General features: G+C 38.3%; 1 long non-coding RNA gene across 1 annotated transcript; it reads left to right on the top strand.

Moving 5' to 3' along the window:
* The first annotated feature begins 10,003 nt into the window (after window positions 1-10,003).
* On the top strand, window positions 10,004-16,216 carry LOC137188968 (uncharacterized). The gene is made up of 2 exons (XR_010929567.1): window positions 10,004-14,869; window positions 15,578-16,216. It is a non-coding gene; the product is annotated as an uncharacterized lncRNA (long non-coding RNA).
* Window positions 16,217-19,939: the final 3,723 nt, after the last annotated feature.

Below are 19,939 nucleotides of genomic sequence, written 5' to 3'. Positions count from 1 at the left end.
CAGAAAATGTGTGCACCAGTGCATGTTAATCTAACAGCAACTTTGGAATGTCACTGCTAATGAAACAGATGGAAAACATGTTTTCCTCCAAAAATTGAACAGAACTTTTTTGGTTTCCTGGGGTGAACATGTAGGGTGTTTTACCACCATATAAAATTTGTTTTAATTTCACTCCTCCATGTCCGTTGTACATCCTTTGTACATCATGGGAAAACTGTGTCCATTAACTGCACACTCAGAAATCAAGCGTTTATTTAGCGTTTGCACTTGCTTGGAATTAGTATGAAGTAAGGAAATGGGATACAATTAGCAATATTTATCAGTTAATAGTTTGTAGTTGGTCTGTAAACTGTGATGAATGTTCACAATGGACAGATTTGTTAATGCAATTCATCCCTGACTCTTTTCGAAATAAGTTTGGCTAACCGGGGGGGTTTGTTTAGAGCCTGTCTGATCATCTAACTTCTTTTTTTCTGATGTCAGCATTTTTCCAAATCTCAACAATCAATTTAGTGAATATAGCATTATTGATCCTGTTAGAAATGCTGACCAAAACTACAAAAAATAAGACCTAAGTTTCGATAATGCACGCCTTTCCCCTTCCTCACATCTGCTGTCTCAGACTCCACAGAGGTACACACATATCCATCCATCTAGTAAGAATTGGACCACTTACATCAGCGATTCCCCAACGGTCCACAATTCTTCCATGATAGATTGTTTCAATATTACAGGGTAGGCACGTCAGTTTCACTCAGTAAGCAGAGTTTTGGATAATATCGTTTGCAACAAAATTGTGTTCCAGAGAGAACATGCTGCAGCTCTGCACACCTGAAAAAGCATTCTCCTTTAATGTTCTTTTGTTGTTGTTGCTGCTGCATGAAACACCTCATTTACTCCAAACCTTGATAGTTTATTTTCTTCTTTTTTTTACCTTTATGCATTTACTTGTGGCCTCTTAGTGTCGTAACTTTTTTTTTAAAGACATCGTATCGAGTTGCTTTCATCTGTGGTTTCTGGTGCAAAGGCACACGGTGAGCAGGGGAGATGCTGCGGTAAGCAAAGCTGTGAATGCTGTCATGTGGGCTTCCTTTTTAACAAGCTTCGCCATTTCAGCTGCTGGGTGAATGGGAGGGGAGAAGAAAGAGAGTGTGAGAGAGAGAGAGAATGAGAGAGGTCGGGAGAGATGAACGGAAGGAGAGAGAGAGCTGTTCATTCCTCTCCTTTTCTGAAAATGGAGTGATTTTCCTTCCTTGGGCACAATAGGTCCTCTGTGTCTTTTTAGTGGCAGCGAAGGAAAGAGAGAGTGCTCTCACACACACACACGCGCAAACACACACACACGCGCAAACACACACACACACACACACACACACAGGGGATATAAGGGAGGGTTGGAACATGTGCAGCCTTGCACACCAATGAGGAAGCTTTCTACCCAGAACACTCTACCCTCTTATCTTGCAGCCCTGGGACTCTTGTGTGTGTGAGTGTGTGTGAGAGTCTGTGTGAGTGAATGAGTGAATGAGTGAGTGAGTGAAAGTGCATTCATATATTCATATACTGTATGTCTGCATGCCAATATCTTTGCAGAACTGTCCTCTTCACTCTCCTCTACAAAAAGATTGAAATATCGGTATTTTGTGGATAATTCTCTCCCTCTCTCCCTTTTCCATTCTCTGTCTACCTCTCTCACCCCTTTCCCTCACTTCCTCTCTCTCCCTCTTTCTCTTCTCTCTCCGAGTTATATGATAGAGGACTATAAATTGGTATTCCTATAGTGTGGCTCAATATGTGGATAAGCGATTCAGAGATGACTTTGAAGCATAAGGGCTGCTTTGAGTTGATTTATAATAGGTGTTTCCGAGGCCTTTTCTTTATGTGTGTTTGTGTGTGTTGGCATTTTCTGACTTGTGCACGATTGTGTGCATTATGATGTGTGTGGCGCTGCCTTTTCACACATACGATTTTAATCATTTTGCTGCAGATTGCTGTAATCCATTTTCCTCCTCTCAAGGGTGCGTGTGTTTGTGTGTGTGTGTGTGTGTGATGTGTTTACCCTTATTCCATCAGTCAATTTAGCTGTTCCCCTTAACTCACTTTCAATTATGTTCACGTCATCCTGAGCTGTCATTTCTTATTCGGAGGTTTTTGTTTAATTCGAGCAGCTGAACACAGTGTTTATATATGAGAGCAGTTGTTTCATTTAGCTCTGAACTTCATATTGAGCAGAAGTGGAAGGTGGGCAGATGATTTATCTTAGCTCTCCAGTTTTGTCATGACCTTAAAATGTGTAAAAAAGAGAAATGTGCTATCATTTCTTAACATTCGGAGCATCCAGTTTGGCTCATTTATGTCTGTGCAAAAAGACAGATGACAGATGGCAGGAAGATTACTGCTTCATGTGTCATTTTACTGCAGTCTCTCACAGACTTGCAGTAGCTCTGTCTCTGTGGTTTGTGAGAGTCTTCTTTTCTGAGCCCTTTTGTTGCATTCGGTCCTATTTGTCTTGTGTTGAATACTTCTGCTTGATGTTAATTCAATGCTGTTTTTATCTCAAGAGTGTGTAGACAGGACTAAATTAACCCGGGCAAATGTGCCTCCTGTTGAACCCCACCCTCAGCTTTTGTTTTGCTTCAGTTGTGCATTTTGCCAAATAAATTTGCAATTAATCAAATTACTAATTCCCACACGGACAACCTGTGGCCTTCGTGGTCCAGTTGTTATTCCAGCCTTGTCTGTAGGATCTTTTTGTTTCATGCAATTTATTATTATGTATCGGTAACTGTCTTTTCTGCTTTTTAACAGGGACTTTGTGTAGTTTTTTTAATTTTTTTTTTATGGTTTTTATAACTTTTAGACAATGCTAGACCAACTATACAGAGCGTCCAACTGCCCCAGAGCCACAGACCCCGAGGGTCCCCTGAAGCACTAGGTTCACAGAGTGCCAGTTGGTTTTTGATAATTGGATTGATTTCAGAGATTTTGCACCTCTGAATTACAATACCAACTAAAGTGGGTCCTCCAGTGTTACCTAATCTTGTAGCCTTGTTTTGTGGAGATTTAAGACCATACTTATTGTAGTTTATCTTGTGCTGACATGGTACACGTCCTGAAATAGAATTATGGTACTCAACCTGACAGGTCCCAACAATGTAGCGCATTTTGAGAAGGGTTCTTTTTGTTTTGCTGTGTAAAGCTTCAGTATTGGATCAGGAATTCATAATTACATAATTCATAAAGGAGTTTCTTTCTTTCTCTTTCTGACTAAGTCAGTCATCAGCATCCATGCTTATCATGTGATCCCAGCAGAAACATAATACCCAGTGAAAAAACAGTCAGTAATGAATGTAATAAAGCAGAAGTGTAGCTCTGTGGCTCAGGTCAGGTTTTGGTTTCAAATTTAGCAGTGACAGTCAGGTTCAGTAGGGTCAGGTTTTAAAAACATTGGGTACAGACAGGGTCAGGGTCCCAGCTTTTGGCCCGTGTAGAACTGTATTCCTTAATGGGTATTTGTTTAATCAAATAACCAAACAGACAAAAAAGAAAACCCGGGGCTATCTCAGCATAGGAGTTCTGATTGGGCTCTGTGTGCATTGATTAGAATTTGAAGAAAACATGATACAACAGGGGCCCAATAACAAATGTTTGCCCCGGGGCTGCCTAATATATTTATCTGGCCATGCCTTCACTGTTTCCATGTCAGTGAGCATGTTAACATGTAACCTGTGATCTGTGAATAGCTGCAATTGATTAAAAATGACACGACCCTCTATTAACACTTGAGTGGAACTAGATTAACCTGATCAGCCTTAAAACAGGTGTCTATTCAGAGGAAGGACCTGGGTGACCCTTTTAAAACTCTGCCGTCTGGTGTGTGTATGAAATGCATGCGTCACAGTTGTGTGATATGATCAGCTATTTATATAGACAGAACTACTCCCAGCAAGCAATGCGGCATGTCTGTGGAAGATTTGCTGTTTGAAAGTATCTTCTACACACACTCAATGATATGTGAGATATTAGCAAAACGCAAGTGTGCTTCTTTTATTTAGAGTGGGGAATTCAGTGTGTGTGAAGCGTTCCCACTGCTACGCTGTAGACCGCAGAGTCATCACAGTCAACCAAGCAGAGAGAGACATGGCTGATCTGGATGCAAGGCATACTCCAGTGAGGTGCTTACATATAATTAAAATATAATTTACTCCTTTGCATGTAATTAGTGAGCCTGCTTAAATATGAATGATACTATGATCATTCTTGATTAGAGTATTGATTTACAGTTTCCTTTGTACAGGCAGTGGCATCCATGTTAAATGTTATCCTGTATCATGTTTGTCAATGGTTAATGATGATCTTAAACCAGCGGATTTTTTAAATGTCACCATGACAGATTATAGCTGCACTAATCAGTTTCTTTTATATATTAATGGATCAAATGACTTCTGTATGTGTAGGTGTTGCTCATACTGATGAACCCACAGAGAATTATCTTCCAACTCTGTAGTTCCCTTCTGCTCAACGCAGATGTTTAGCCTCTTTTAGCTATTGTTTTGGTTTTCTGACCCACAAACAAGCTCTCAGCAACCTCTTTTTCAGCAGCAAGCAGCTTGAAAGCTTCGATAAACCCTCTGTAGCACTAAACAGTAGACATAGCAACTAGCTGGTGAAGCATTCATTGACTAAAAATCAGATATTTTTTTTCCAGAGTTGGTGTAGACCCAATCAGAGCTAAAAGATATAGGGACTGAATATCAGACATTCATCAGACGGACACAAACAAGAGTCCAAATGAATGCTAATGTAGCTTTGTGTCTAGATCTGAAAATAGACTGTTGTTTGCTAACATGTTAGCCATAACAACTTTATTAGGTGATAATATATGAGATTGTTTTAAGGTTTGTTCTGCTTCCCCCAAGTGGCCAAAAATAACATAATAATGTATATATTTTATGAAACTTCTGTCCAAATTGTGTCTGTAGCACATTTTTATTGGTGGCAGAGTGGAGTAGTGGTTATAAAGATGCTCCTGCACTTGTAAAGTTCTTGATGTAATCCCTTTTAAAGTAGCTAAATGCTTAAATAATATTGCACAGTATGGAATTTTATTATTTTTTATTTATTTATATTATTTACCTGTGCTGAAATGATTGAAGACAATTAGTCTTTTGACATCAACTATTTTGATTATTGATATTTATTGTCTATTATCAAGCAAAAATGCCAAAAATGTCCTCGTCGTTTTGGACAAATAAGTGATAGGTACCATGTGGTGTACATTTAAAAGCCTAACCAAGCTTTTTAGCTAATTAGCTTCAGCTAGACACCACATGTCCATTACATCTGTTAACAGACTTATGTTCACTTTCACTGTTGTCTGAAAAATGCATTGTGTGTATCCTTGAGACCTAGAATGCATTTCCTGTCTCATAAAACATTTGTAAATATGATTTCCGGAGTATTGTGAAACCAGCATTGCTTACATTCATTTGCTAGCTAGCAATCTTCTTCTTCTCTGCTTTTTGTTGACACTGACTGTTAATCAGTGGGATGAAACTGATGGTAGGAAAGTATGTTGTGTCATGTGCTGCTGTCCTTATGTGTTGCACAAGATACAAACTGACTGGGAACTTGTCCAATGAAAAGCTCTTTACTGATAGTTAAGTAATAATCAATTACTTGAAAAGGTACATTAATAAATAATTATCAATTACAGTCCTATATTTAACAATACAGTATTTAAAATTACTGCATTGGTAGTAAGTTTGGTTGTAGTGTGTTGTACTGTTGGCACTGATCCCTACTGCAGTACAGAGTAAGACACTCACCTACAGGATGTCAGCACAGTATTACACTGTTGTATTTGGCAGTGGGATCTATCAGCTCTTCTTTGTTCCTGGTATCTTCAGGCAGTGATGTCGCGTACATGACACTGGCTACAGCGGCTGATTTCCAGACTGATAAGAAAGGTTTCGCTCATCTTTATAAAGGGTTGAATGTCAGGCGTTTGAAGCGGTCAGGCAGATCCTGTTGCGGTGCATTCTCAGCTCTCTGGTGGCCCTAGGTGTGTAAACCGATTGTATTCTGACAGGAGCCTGAGGAAAAACAGAATTTCTAATTTGACTTTATCTGACAGCCAAGAACTGTATGGGCCAGATCATCTATTGTGTGATTTAAGTTGTTAAAAAAAAGATAAAAATCTACCAGCCTGCCAATGATTCAATAACTGCACTGGCTTTTTGGAGATTAAAAGGTTTCGGCAGGAGACACACGCATTTGATTTCAAGTCATTCTAGCTCTAATATGCAGCTTTACTCTGATCAAGGTTCTTGTACTTTCCCCTATCAGTCTACAGTATCGGATATCAGAGATGTTGAACCTAGTTATATCTGTTTCAAGGTTGGACTCAATCCAATAGAGTGTTACCACTTTGATACCGAGTGCTTTGGTATAGGGTGTAAGAGGTTGTCTAGCAAGTTGTAGCTGACTTCAGCTGCAGGGTTAGGTTTAAATTGCCTGGTGTGGTGAAGTTTGGATCTTCACACACCCCTTCAAAAGGTTTAAGTTGAAGTGTGAAGTCAGTCTGTAAATAGTGATGTAGGTTTACAGCAGACAATTCAGTTAATAATGTGACTGTTCATCTTCACTCTCTTTGTCAAATATGTTTGGCTTACTTGAAAGGTTTTTCAACTGGCTACTAGTGTTTCCACATCTCAGCAACCAAATTTACTCAGTTCACCAGCTCGTCGTTGACCATTTAGTTGTAGTTTTTTTTTTTGTTTTTTTTTGTTAAACCACTGTTTCCGAGGTAATGAATGAACTTTCATTCTCGATAACCAAAGCTGTTTTACATCCAGTACGTAACCTTAACCACTGGCTAAACTATTCACATGACAAGTGGCTGGAAATGTTAGCTGCTGTGGTAAAGAGGTTCCAAAGCATGTGCAGCATGTGCCTCTATCTGGATGGAGTGTCTCTGTAAAGAGATCTTCAGCTAGTTGAATGTGATTCCATCTACATTATTGGTTGTAAGCCATTCCTTATATAGCTGCACAGTAGTAGAATCAGTCAAGGTCTCAAGGTTTTTTCAGCCAGATGTGCTAAGCTGCTGGCAGGATTAGACTTCTCTCTATCTCCAATCTTAGGTTTGTGTCGAGGTCGAAGGAGCTCGACCAGGAGACGCTTCCTGTGACAGGAGGATGTAGAGAGAGAGAAATCAATTATAGAGGGAGAGAGATGGTGGGAGAGAGGAAAGACTGGTAAAGATGTAGAGAGAGAGGGGAAACGGACATCGAGCAGGATGGTGGAGGAAGGGACGGAGGAGGAAGAGAGAAAACAGAGAAGAGAATCAATAGACTTAGTTCAATAGGCCGATTGGAGTTGGATTTTGCCAAGAGAAATCCTATTCCTGCGTGTGTAGTTTGTGTGTGTGTGTTTAAGTGTGTGTATTGCGCTGCCACATTGCTCCAGGTTTCATGATTTGATCACTGCTGGTCAGAAGAGGATTTTGCTCAATTTTATGGTTAACAGGAGATGATAGCATGGGACTTGGGAGAGAGAGAGAGAGATTAGGAGGGAAATGGGGGGGTGGATAAACGAGGTAGAGACAAAATGAAAAAGAGAGATGGAGAGAGAGAAGGGAATAAAAATTAAGAAAACCCACCCTGAGGCCTGTTCAGTAATTCAGAATGCATTTACCCTAATGGAGCTGCCTCACTTTAAATCACACCAAAATCAATGCTGATCTACACTAAGTCCCTGCTGTGGAATGGCAACTGACTTAAACTGTGTTTACACAAAATCCAAAGTCTGATTTAATACTAATATAGTCCATATTTGACCTTTTTACTTTTTATTTTGTTTGTTTTTGTGGATTAACACAGACCAAAGTTGCTTAAATCCATCTAACCAGAGTGCACAGATGCAGGATTAAAGAAAGTAAATATCAACTGAAGAACACTGATACTGGACCCCTGTATAAGACAAGACCTCTAGATTCACCCTCTCCAGATTTGCCCATTTTGCCCAGTTGATAATCTGGTTTTCAAAGATATAATAGTGCTGGAATCAGTAGTCAAGTCAAATTTATTTTTATAGCACATTTTCTAAACTCAATGTGCTAATCACTTCTTTCACTGATGACGTTTCTGCAATGGCCCTTAAGAAGATGGTCAATAACTCTGTTTAGAAATCATATAAAAACTCTCTACTTATAACTTCAGGTCTTGCATAATAATCATCAAATGTTGACATCTTCTTCAGTAGGTGAATCAGGTGATTGTTGTCTGTGAAGATTTCAGTGCAATGCAGCATGCATTCATGATGCAGATTTGCCTCTAAATGAAAATTTTCCAGACCTTGTGACCTCCATCCACTGATGAAGGCCACAAGACTGAAAGCTCTGGAAAATTTATGTTAAGTGGATCTGGTGATAATAATTTAATTTGTGTTTAAGTACTATTTCCGAGATCAATAATGAACCTTCAAGTTGGAGATGACCAATCTGATCCACTGGTACAGTTACATTAGTTCAGTTTTTAGTGCCACCCTGGCCTCATATTAACTTACATACAAATGATTCCATTAATTCCTGCAATGATTTATATAGACTTTAAATTTGAGAAAAGGTATCTGGTATCAAATCTGTAGTCAGTAGTGGCAGACCAAATGATGTGTTTTTGAGCAGCTGACTTATTCTGAACCATACATGGCATGTCTAGCTGAAACATTTAATGGAGAAGCAGTGAAAAAAAGAGAAAAGGAAAAGTAGTGCTGATGGCAGATAGGAAGAAAAGAGAGGTAAAACTAAAAATACTAATCATATTACAACCAAACGCTGTACAACAAAAATGAAAAGGGAGGAACTCAGGGACCACAGTCAGGCCAAAATGAAAGAAACTACAGACATGAGAAAGAAATTAATGAAGCAGTTAAGGAAAAAGAAGAGATGATGAAAGAAGAGCTGGGTGAACAGGGGAAGAAAGGAAGCATGGCGTCATAGAATTAATGAACAGTGGCACTTTAAATCCGACTGATTTAACTGCAGCTCAATCCTGAGGCTACAGAGTGAAATAAAATAAAACATTTGTCACTGTGATTTTCATATCGCTACTAAAGCCATTTTTCATAAAGTACAGCTTTAATAGAATTATTACTGTGACTGGCATGGACTATTTGCAAATACAAGATTAATTATGAGTTTGAGATGAAAAGAAGAAGAATGGAGGATGGAAGGAATAAAGAAGGAGTGGCAAGGAGCAAAGTAGAAAGGAAAGTAAAGGAAAGCAAAGAAGGGGCTTTAATTAATTTTCTTCCCATTCAGACCAGTCCTGTAAGGTTCTTAAATGTAGTTAAGGGACAAGGTTTACAGTAAAAGCACATTTTAAAACTCACAATAACCATATTATCACAGTAAAGCCATAAAAAGCCATAACATGAAAGCACAATAAAACGCTAAACCAATCCCCTCTACATTCACCTCCAGCATATAGAGTCGCATCAGCTAATACGATATGAGCCAGTCAATAGTTATTTTATGGTTGGAGGCTGTACAGATAATAAATGAGTGAATGGATGACTGAATACTTTTATGGGATCCACTGTTGATTGTTTGCTGTTTCACTGAATGGCTCAGCACAATGTGAAGAAACTTCCTCTCTTTCAACACTCAATCACAGTTTTTCATGGTAACACACAAGCCTTTTGGGAAGCAGTGAGCTGATTTGTTCATTTGTTTAGTTGCTTTTGTTTATTGCAAACTCTTTTTCCCACCTCACAGTGATTCTTCCTCGCATCTGTCTTTATGACCTTCCTTCCTCTCTTCTCTCCTGTTTGTCATTTATTCTTTATAGCTTTGAGGTGTCAAATGGTAGCCCTGTCCCCTAAAAAACGTACATTTATATTTTACAAATTGCTACCAGCAAATATGTTTTGGAAGAACCGTGATGCAACCCTGATTGCATTTTTTATTAACATAATAAAGAAATGTTTTCAATGAACATTTGCAAATTCACAAAATGTTCATCCTGAATATACAGTATCTGCAAATGTTCATTGCCATTATATTTCTCCTAAGTCTCTCATTTAAACTAAAGTATTCAAACTAAAGCAAAATTAACTAAATCAAAAAGAACCTCTTTATGGTTATGTTGAGGCACTCACAGCACTGGGTTAATGTTAGGGAAAGATCAAGGTCTTGGTTAAATATTGGAAAAGTCAACATTGGCTTGAAGCACGAGACACACTGTTACTTCATAACCACAATCTTTCCCTAACTTAAATCAACTAGTTTTTGTAGCCTAAAGCTAAACACATGCTAGATGTAAACCCCCGGCCTCTGGTGTCAAAATCCTGCATTTTGTACAGACTGGGAAAATGATCCAAAATCCAAACAGCAAACCATTAAGTACTCTAGAAATGCAATTTTTAGGAGACAGGGTTGCTTACTGTAGAAAACAATATTGGTGTGGCAATCTAGCGATCTTTACAATCAGGTTAATAAACTGCAAAAGTGGATTACTAAACTGTGTACAGATTGCTAAACTGAGCACATGCTTTGGTAGAAATTTTGTAGCACAGCTTCTGGAAAATACATGTGACATTGATAGTAAAAGCGATGAATTACAATTCTGTTAATAAGAAAATAAATAATGTAATGCAGTGTTTGGAACTTTCAACTGCATCTCACAGTCTGCTGTTGAAATCTCTGAAAAGATAATAAGTGGCCCTTTGAGCTGTGATAATTGTGTTACACATACTGTTATCAGTTGAAGAAAAATGGTATGGAATGTCACAAAAACAAACTTGTGACCTTTATTCAGGCTCATCCAATTAGGCCCTGTAGCAAGTTTGATGAAGATCGGGTTAATAATGTCAGACAAGATGCGAAAAATTCGAAGCGAAGAATGTCTAATCAGGAGAAAATGGCTGCGTTCTATTTGAAACAACACTATATAACCCCAACCACCCCCACTGTTCTGTAGGTCAGAGGTCCATATCAGAAGTCTTGTCGTTCTCATAAACACAATCTAACTGAGCTGTTCCAAACAACTTTGTCTCACTTTACAGTTTATCAATCTGTGTGCAGATTGCTAAATGGGATGCATGTTTATTAGTCTATGCTCTCGGTTTATTAATCTATGCACACATATTTCTGCATTACCATTTTCAGGCATAAACAAGCATTTCACATCAGAATTGAGTTTAGGCAGATCACATCTACACATAGCATTAAAATGCATCTCTTGTATACAAATTAAACTCCAATTTCTTCTTCCTTCTCCCTCACTAAAGTGCTAAATCAACTCATGCATCACTTCCTATCAAACTATTTCCATCTAAATCAACTAACAACTCAGCACTTCTATCCTGCATCGTCCCGCCGCCTGCAGCTTGTTTGATCTGCTCTACACTCAGAAACATAATGGTTCTTAAATGGTTCTTAGTAGTTCTACAAAGAACCATGACCAAATAAAGAACCTTTTAATTTAGTAAATAGTTCTTCATTCTTTGTAGTTTGAAAAGGTTCTTTATTCTTATTAGAGTTATTTGATGGTACATGATGGCATAAAATAAAATAAATAAAAATTAAAAAAAATAAAATAAAAAACATATCATAATCTGAGGTGGTTGGCTACTAACGGAAAAAAACCAAAAATATCAATCAATCAATATCAGGAGTTTGTGTGCAATGAGGTAAAATATCGGCAGTTGAACTGCTCGAACTTTTGAGGGGAAGAAAATTGTAGACGGTGTTAAACACCCATGTCCCTAATCATGGATGTATTATAACTCTACGCCTTTTCCTTACCATTCCAGTCACCAACGCAAGCGGAGAGTGATCTTTGTCTAAACTTTCCTTTGTTAAAATTAGTTCAGGCTGTGGATTTTAAAAGACACAATCAAGGAGTTTGCAATGAAGAAGACCAGAAGAAAGCACTTCTGAAGGTAAGACAATATCCTCTTTTTAAACCGATTCTTTACTTGTGATGTTTGCAGGTTTTTAATTGAAAAGATCTTTTCATGTTGCCGCTGTGCACACAGGCCTACTTGGCTGATAACCTAGCTTTGTCTTGACTTATTGTTGACAGATTGTCTTATTTTGGTGAGTTTTATATTCTCTTTACTGATCAGGAGGGCACAAGATTTACTATTTGTTGCTATCCATTGACCATTGTGCTGAATATTGCCGATTTAATTGAGAAGACTGATCCTCTCATGTTGCCACTGTGCACCCACACAGGCCTACTTGGCTGATGTAACCTAGCTTTGTCTTGAGGGTGAGTGGGGGGGGGGGGTGGTAGCCCAAAGGCCCAAAGGCCTAAAGTAATGTTAAGGCGCCCCTAATGACTGCCCAGAAGGTCTGCACACAGAAAACGAGCGCCCCTCTTGAACTATAACTCCGGGAAAATGTCTCTCTGTGACAGCAAGTGACAGTCATCAGTATCCCTAATCAGCTCTCTTTTCACTTAGCCTATGTGATTTTAGTGGCACTGGTGCCTGAAGCAGTGACGTGACATAAATATTTTCACTGTAACGTTTGTAGCTTTTTCTCTTTCTGATAATGTTAGTCAGTGTCGGACTTGAGGCTGTGCTAGTGTTTCAACAGTTAGCAGCTAACTAGCATGTTGTGGCAATCAGTGCTCTACATTAGGTTCAGCTATGGAGACATAGTGCAAGAGTCAACATCCATTAACACTAGAACCGTACTCTGTCATTGTATTAAGGCACTGTCTTCACATAGAATGTCAAAAGTCATTAAATTAGCTTTTTTAGTCATCAGCTGTGTTTTGGTCCTGTTGTTTTATAAAGTATCTTTAAGAACACTCATCACTTTGCATGGCCGTCAGTATAGTTCAGTCTAAAATGACACTGAAATGATTATTAGAAGGGCGGTGTGATATTATTATAAAACCACATTCATAACATAATGAGATAATCCATGTTATTTAAATCAGCAAAGTAGCCTAAATACCTCAAATAGACAATGATGATCCATAATAATAATAATAAACAACAACCACACTTATGGGTGATTTAATGTTGCAACAAAATCCACATGAGAAAGTCAATCACACAGTTTCACCTAATCAATTATTAATTTAGGCATTTCAACAATGTGTGAATAAAAGAACATCACCAAGGGACTTGAGGTAACCATTAAAGCTTTTTTTTAATGTATAACATCATAACACAAATATACAGATTGGTGACATATTAAAGGAAAAAATTGGTCCAGGTCTGAATGCTTGACCCCTACAGTGAGGGGATCTGGTGGCTCTGTTATGCTGTGGGGGGCATTTTGCTGGCATGGTTTGGGTCCACTTGTCCCCTTAGAGGGAAGAGTCACTGCAAATCAATACAAAGTTTTTCTGAGTGATCACCTTTATCCTATGATGAAACATTTCTATCCGGGCGGGAGTGGTTTCCTCCAGGATGACAATGCCCCAATTCATAGAGCACGAGGGGTCACTGGATGGTTTGATGAGTATAAAAATGATGTGAATCATATGCTATGACCTTCACAGTCACCAGATCTCAACCCAACTGAACATCTATGGGAGATTTTGGACTGATGTGTTAGACAGCACTCTACACCACCATCAGCAAAACACCAAATGAGGGAATATCTTTTGGAAGAATGATGTTCCACAGCCTCGGCATTGATTCTACAAGTCTCTACAAGGATCAACATGAATCATGAAAAATGCTGTCATTTCATTTGCTGCCAGATAACTTCTTCAGAGCATGGATGTTTTTAAGAGCTGGATACCAGATGAAAATGATGCCTATTCAGTCCAATAAGAATTGCTCGCCTGGCCCATTTGCCAACAATGTTTCTATCTTCTGGATAAGCTGTTGTATATATATGTTGTGCGGCCCACTAAATATGCCCATAAATATATTTATATATATATATCAACAGTTTTAGTGGTCTATGGGGAAAATGCTTTTTGGGCGACAGGGGGATTTTTTGCTGCAATACCGCAAGTGGTCACTGGGAAAAAATCAGCTGCAAGACTGAGTGGCCGTGCCATATCCAGTTCTTATAATACATCCATGTTTCAGAGTAGAAAACCCTCCTGGTCAGCTCACAAACGAGTGCTCACATAAGCATAGTGTCTGTATTTTTAGTGACATGGAATACAGCAAAGCATTTAACACTGGTGATGGTGCATTTAGTATAGATAAACATGAAATTTTATGGTACCTGACAAATGATGTTGCACATTGTGTAAAGCCATGATACTGTAAATTAACAGTCTTTAGTATTTTAAATATTTTTTAGTTAACACTGCATGTCAAGAGTTTAGAAAAAGCTTAATTCCTCTGTTAAAAAGTGGTTATTGAGTAAAAATAACATATTTGTTGACTTCCTCCTATAGCTTATTGAGGATTATACATACAATAGTCAAAAAACAGTCATTGCCTTATTATATATAACAGAACTAAAATAATTAAATGATTGATTAATTACTTGCTTAACAGAAAATTTAATTTTTATTTAAATTGAATATTTTTGAGGTTTGGACATTTGAAGATGTCATATCTGGCTCTGGAAACTTGCAATGAGCATTTCTAAATTAATTCTTTCATTTATTTATTTATTTATTTTGCTACATTCTGACATTTAAAAGCTAAACAATTAAGTGATTAATCAAAAAATAACTGACAGATAAATCTATGAAGAAAATAACCATTAGCTGCAGCCCTCATATTAATTGCTGTCATAATTTACAAGACATTAATGTATAATTTATCTTTTCTTGACAGATAAAGATACAACAACCTGGCAAAGTTTCCATTTGTCTGCAGGAATTTGATTTAAGGGCAGCCAGCAAGCCTCTTAAGTGAGCCTTTACCATTTTAGGTGAGCATTTTCCGCCACTCAGTTCTCCAGAATGTAACATGAAGGTTTGCTAAAAAAAAAAAAAAAGGAGCAATAAATGAAGTGTCTTTGTTATCTGAAACAGCCTTCATTTGAGCCTTCATCAATTCAATTATTATTGTCAAACAACATTCCCATATAGACTGTATGTTGCTCTGTCAAATTATGTTTGCATGCAGTGCTCTTTAACAATATCTGACTTTTAAAATGTTTTCATATATTTCATTGCCAACAATATTGTTCATTCATTAACTCATCTTAATGAAAGTTTTGAATGGAGTTTTAGGTTGATGATTTCTTCTACCACAAGGTACTGAATATTCAGTCATGTGCTGGGGGACAACAGTAATACATAAATGCAATAGCACATCATGACTTGAGGTAGCACACTGATATTAATATCATGGTTGTGATGAATGTATCACTCTTCTAATTTTGCTTCTCGTAGGATGGTTTGCATTTTCATTTGTTGTTTTCATGTTTTCCATGTTCCATGTTTTTTTTTTAAGGGAACTTATGTCTTATCTTAATTAATTTTACCTATCTACCCATTTATTTTACATAGATTTCACAGTTTATTTGGAAAACCTGATTATTGTACTAATAAACCTAACTTGATTCCACCATACCATAATCAATAATAGATATTTAAATTACAATCCTAACAGAGTCTCAACTGTGTTGTTTCAGGTTCCAGTGAGCCCACAACCCTTCTGAACAGCAGTGACTGCAAGCCCCTGTGAGACTGCAGTGAGGTTAACGTCCAGATGGATGGTTACAAAAGGATTATGGACATTAGAGTGTTGGACATTTCTTTCAGACTACGGCCTTACTCATGTCTAAAACACTGAATATCCAAGTGAGTTGAGGAAAACATTTTTAGCCATACTAGCGGAACAGCTGTTGGGATGGACATGTCTGCCGGCCAGTTGGTCCACTACTTTAGTCCAAACTAAAACATCTCAACAACTATTTATGTTCTCCAGAGGATGAATACTACAGACTTTGGTGAATCCCTGACTTTTCAACTGGGACCACCATAAGGTTCACATTTAGGGTTTTGAGTGAAATGTCTCAACATCTATGAAATGGATTGTTAAGAAATTTGGTTCAGACATTCATGTTCCCCTCAGGATGAATTGTAATAGTCATGGTGGTCCTCTCACTTTTCATGTAGTCCCATCATCTGGTCAAACTTTTAATTTGACATATACTTTGGTTTATGACCAAATACCTGCAAAACTGACATTCCCAGTAGCCTCATCTGTACCTTGTATTAAGAGCTGGTAAGCAAATGTTAGCATGCGTTGGGGAAAATGGCAAATATAACTGCTTAACAGAAAATAAACACTGTAATTTTGAGCATGTTAGCATGCTGTCTGTACTATTTAGCTGTAAGTACTTCTGTGCCACTCACAGCTGCTAGAATGACTGTAGTCTCTTACCCCCAGTGTTCACAGGATCCAGCTCTGTCACAGCTGCTGGAGACGAATGGCTGCCATTCTAGCTGGTGTGTTTATGTTCACTGGGCTGTTCGGCTCTTTTCTCTGCTCTGCTATCTTTACGTGCCGGGTCTATTTGTGCGGGACTGGCTTGTGTCTCTGAAGCATCATATTCACTTGTGAATGTATATAAATGGTTGTATTCATTGACAGTTGACTTAAAATTAATTTTTAATGATCCATTTGATTTGATTTGATTTCACTTTGTCTCAGCACATAAAGCAAAACAAATTTTTCATGTTTGTAATTGGTGAGAGAGAGAAACTTAGAGGAGGGACGGAGACAATTGCATTTGGACTTCCATTCTGGCCCGTCCTGCTCTCTGTGATAACCTACAACGAGAACGTCAGCCAGCCGTTTCCTGTGGACATAAAGAGTTAATTTTGTTAATTTTAGAGGCCTTTTATCTTAAAGCTTGATACTCTGACTGTCAGTGTGTCAAACAGCTGTACAGCATATGGGAAATATATTCAATATTTTTTGGGAAGCAGCCAGATGCTTTATGCATTTTTATGTTCCCCCTAAAATGAATAATTTTGCAGGTTCATGGCTACGAAGTCCATCATCACAGTGCTCTTCTGAAGCTTATCTGAAGCTGACATTTTTCTTCTCTTCACTTGTTCAATACATTGCATGAGGTTTATTCTTATTTTAGATGAGTCACCTTTTCAAGCTGTAATCAGCCTTTGCATATTTGCGTACATGTCTGGTAATGCTGTTAATACAGGTTTTACTCAGAATTTTTTACCTTTTTAACTTGTTCACATATGTGGTTCTGAGATACAGAAAATTGAACTTGAATTCAGTTTTTGTATGCAGGTATGGTCATATGTATGTATGTAAATCATATTTCCTGTTGCTGGGATCTGTACTTTTAACAGTATTGCACTTCAAATGTTATGCCGTAATTGAAATGCCTTGATTTTTATAGAAATATCAGTAAACTAAACTAACGCTAACGGCCATGTCCATTCATTCATTTTCACCCTACATGTAATATTTTAATTTGAAATCCTCAAATAATCATTCATATTGTAGAAAATGTTGAAGAACCTCTTAAAAGGGGTTCTTTACTGAACCAGTTGGGTCCACGAAGAACTTTCTTGAAAATGGTCCTTAAAGAACCTATTTTTGCAAAAGTTCTTTAGGGAACAATTTATGGTTTCCCTTATTCCAGGGTTCTATAAAGAACCATACAAAGAAATGGTTATTTAAATAACCCTACACCCAAATGTTCTTTGTTGAACCAAAAGTGGTTCTTCTATAGCATCACTTCAATGAACCATTTTTGGTTGCAGTTAGCACCATTATTTTTCTTTGTGTATTTCCATTTACACAGCTCTATAACACAAACATGGACCTGCATTCACACTTTGCTGTGAATGTGAACAAAATCATCTCCGGAGATAGTTTACATGCAGATCTGGAGTTCATTTTGAGCCCATTTACACCCAGATTGGATGTTTTTGCTCTGTCTGAAAACAATCCAATCATCTACAATGCACATTGATACAAGAAATAAAGGGGGTGGAGGGGTGGGGGGATTAATATTGTAATTTGGGGAAAGAGGAAAAACAGCAAGGGAAGAAAGAATGGAAGGTGAGAAACTAAAGGTGACAGGAAGGATGGATTTAGGTAAGAGAGAAGGGATTTCTCAGCTCATTTCTGCCACCCACATCTCAACTGAGCTCTGTTTAGAGTCCATCAAAACATCTCTCCATCTCATTTCCCCGTAATAACCATTTTTCAGGACTTCTCATGTATTTTGGAGGGTATAAAAAGATTCCAGGGACATTAACATTATTAACATTAACTACATGCTCAAGAGGAGAGAGAAAAAGAGAAGAAAGACAGACAAGGAGGGAGGAGAGGTGCCTCACACACACTTTCAGTAGCTCTATTTTTCTTTCTGTGCCGCTCAGCTGAACTCTATTTGGATTCTATCATTGAATCTCTCCATTTAATTTCCTTCCTAATTAGCTGCCTTTCATTCCCGGGGAATGTGCAGTCTGCTGCCCAGTCTAGCTGCTGCAGTCTGTTGACATGCCAGCACTCGGATCGTGTGTGTGTGTGTGTGTGTGTGTGTTTGTGTGTGTGTGTGTGTGTGTAGCTGTGGGAAGGGCCAGTCAGTGCTGAAGTGTGTGTTTGTGTGAGACTAAATCAATAGCCAGTTATCAGATAGGGCTGGTTAAGGGCCTTTCTCTCCAAGGAGGGAAGAGTTAAGGCCTCTTGGAGAAATGCTCACGGCATAGTTCATGTTTATTCACAAGCACACACACACACAGACCACACACACACACACACACACACACACACACACACACACACACACAGGCAGAGAAAGGCTGGGTACAGTTTAGTGATTTTGAAATGTAGGAAAGATCCCTACAGGCTCCAGAGGGTCATGCTGTTTATATGTGTGTGTGTGTTTTTCTTTTCTGCATTAATGAGTGTGTGTCAGTGAGTGTGTGTGCGTCCAGGCATTAGACTAGCTGTTCAGCTGAATGAACACACCTGTATGCAGTTTTATTCTTCGAGTCTCTTTGACAACGTGACGCAGTGTGTATTAGTGCGTCGTATCTGTGTTTACGTGTGTGTGAGTGTGTGTGTGGGCTGCTGAAGTGTGTGACATTTAATACTTTTGACAACGAGTCTGTGCAAGCCAGACCTGTGGGAATATTTCAAGTCAATATTTCAATACAACACCCACAATCCCCCACAGCTAAAGACAGGAAGTGTAAACAGGAGGTGTAATAAGTGAGGGATTTTGTCAGACTGAGGTGATATATGGAGGTTAACAAGGCATGTGTGTGTGTGTGTGTGTGTGTGTGTGCAATGTTCTTGAATGATTTTCTATAAAGCCTCTCTTTTCCCCTGCTCTATACTTGACTTGTGTGTATGCACAGGAGCCTGGTGTTGTAGTCCAGCTGCGCGCTCTCCTTCACTTAGCTGATAGGTAGCGTGATATGTGACTGAGCTCTAATGCGTACTGGGGCAAAACAAAGTAGATCCGAGTATCTAAGACAGTAGCACAGAAAAGAAAATTGTGTCTTTGTACACTGTAAAACCGAACAGTATAAGCTTATTAAAAATGATGAGTTGTATTACCTCAAAAATTAAAAACAGCTATTACAAGGCAAAATGTTTGAGTTATTTCAACGAATTTTCAATTTTAAGTGTACAGTACTTAACCACTTTAATGATTTTGATATATTGTACTCAAATAATTTGATAGTAATCACTTAATCCGCGTGACGTCACGCACGTGCGTACGTGCCTCTTCGCCAAAGTGGAAATGTCCGCCATTACCGCTGCTACATCCCTGCAGTGCACAGGTAAGAAGTTTGCTTAAACGTTTTTTGCATGTGAGTTCTTTAGATATATTTAGAGCCTAAAGCGAAAGAAAGAGAGATTGGTAAACTTGCTGTGGGACTGCTTGTGACGATATTTTAAGCGAAACGTGCTGTGGCATGCAGCAAGTTTCTCGACCTGACCAGCTAATTGTTGCTAACTTTAACTGTTACCATGCTGGCTGCAATGAAAGCGGTCA

Source organism: Thunnus thynnus, chromosome 9 (assembly GCF_963924715.1).
Source record: "Thunnus thynnus chromosome 9, fThuThy2.1, whole genome shotgun sequence".
Classification (NCBI taxonomy): domain Eukaryota; kingdom Metazoa; phylum Chordata; class Actinopteri; order Scombriformes; family Scombridae; genus Thunnus; species Thunnus thynnus.
Note: the sequence above shows the minus strand (reverse complement) of the source record. Positions and strands in the feature narration are given on the sequence as shown.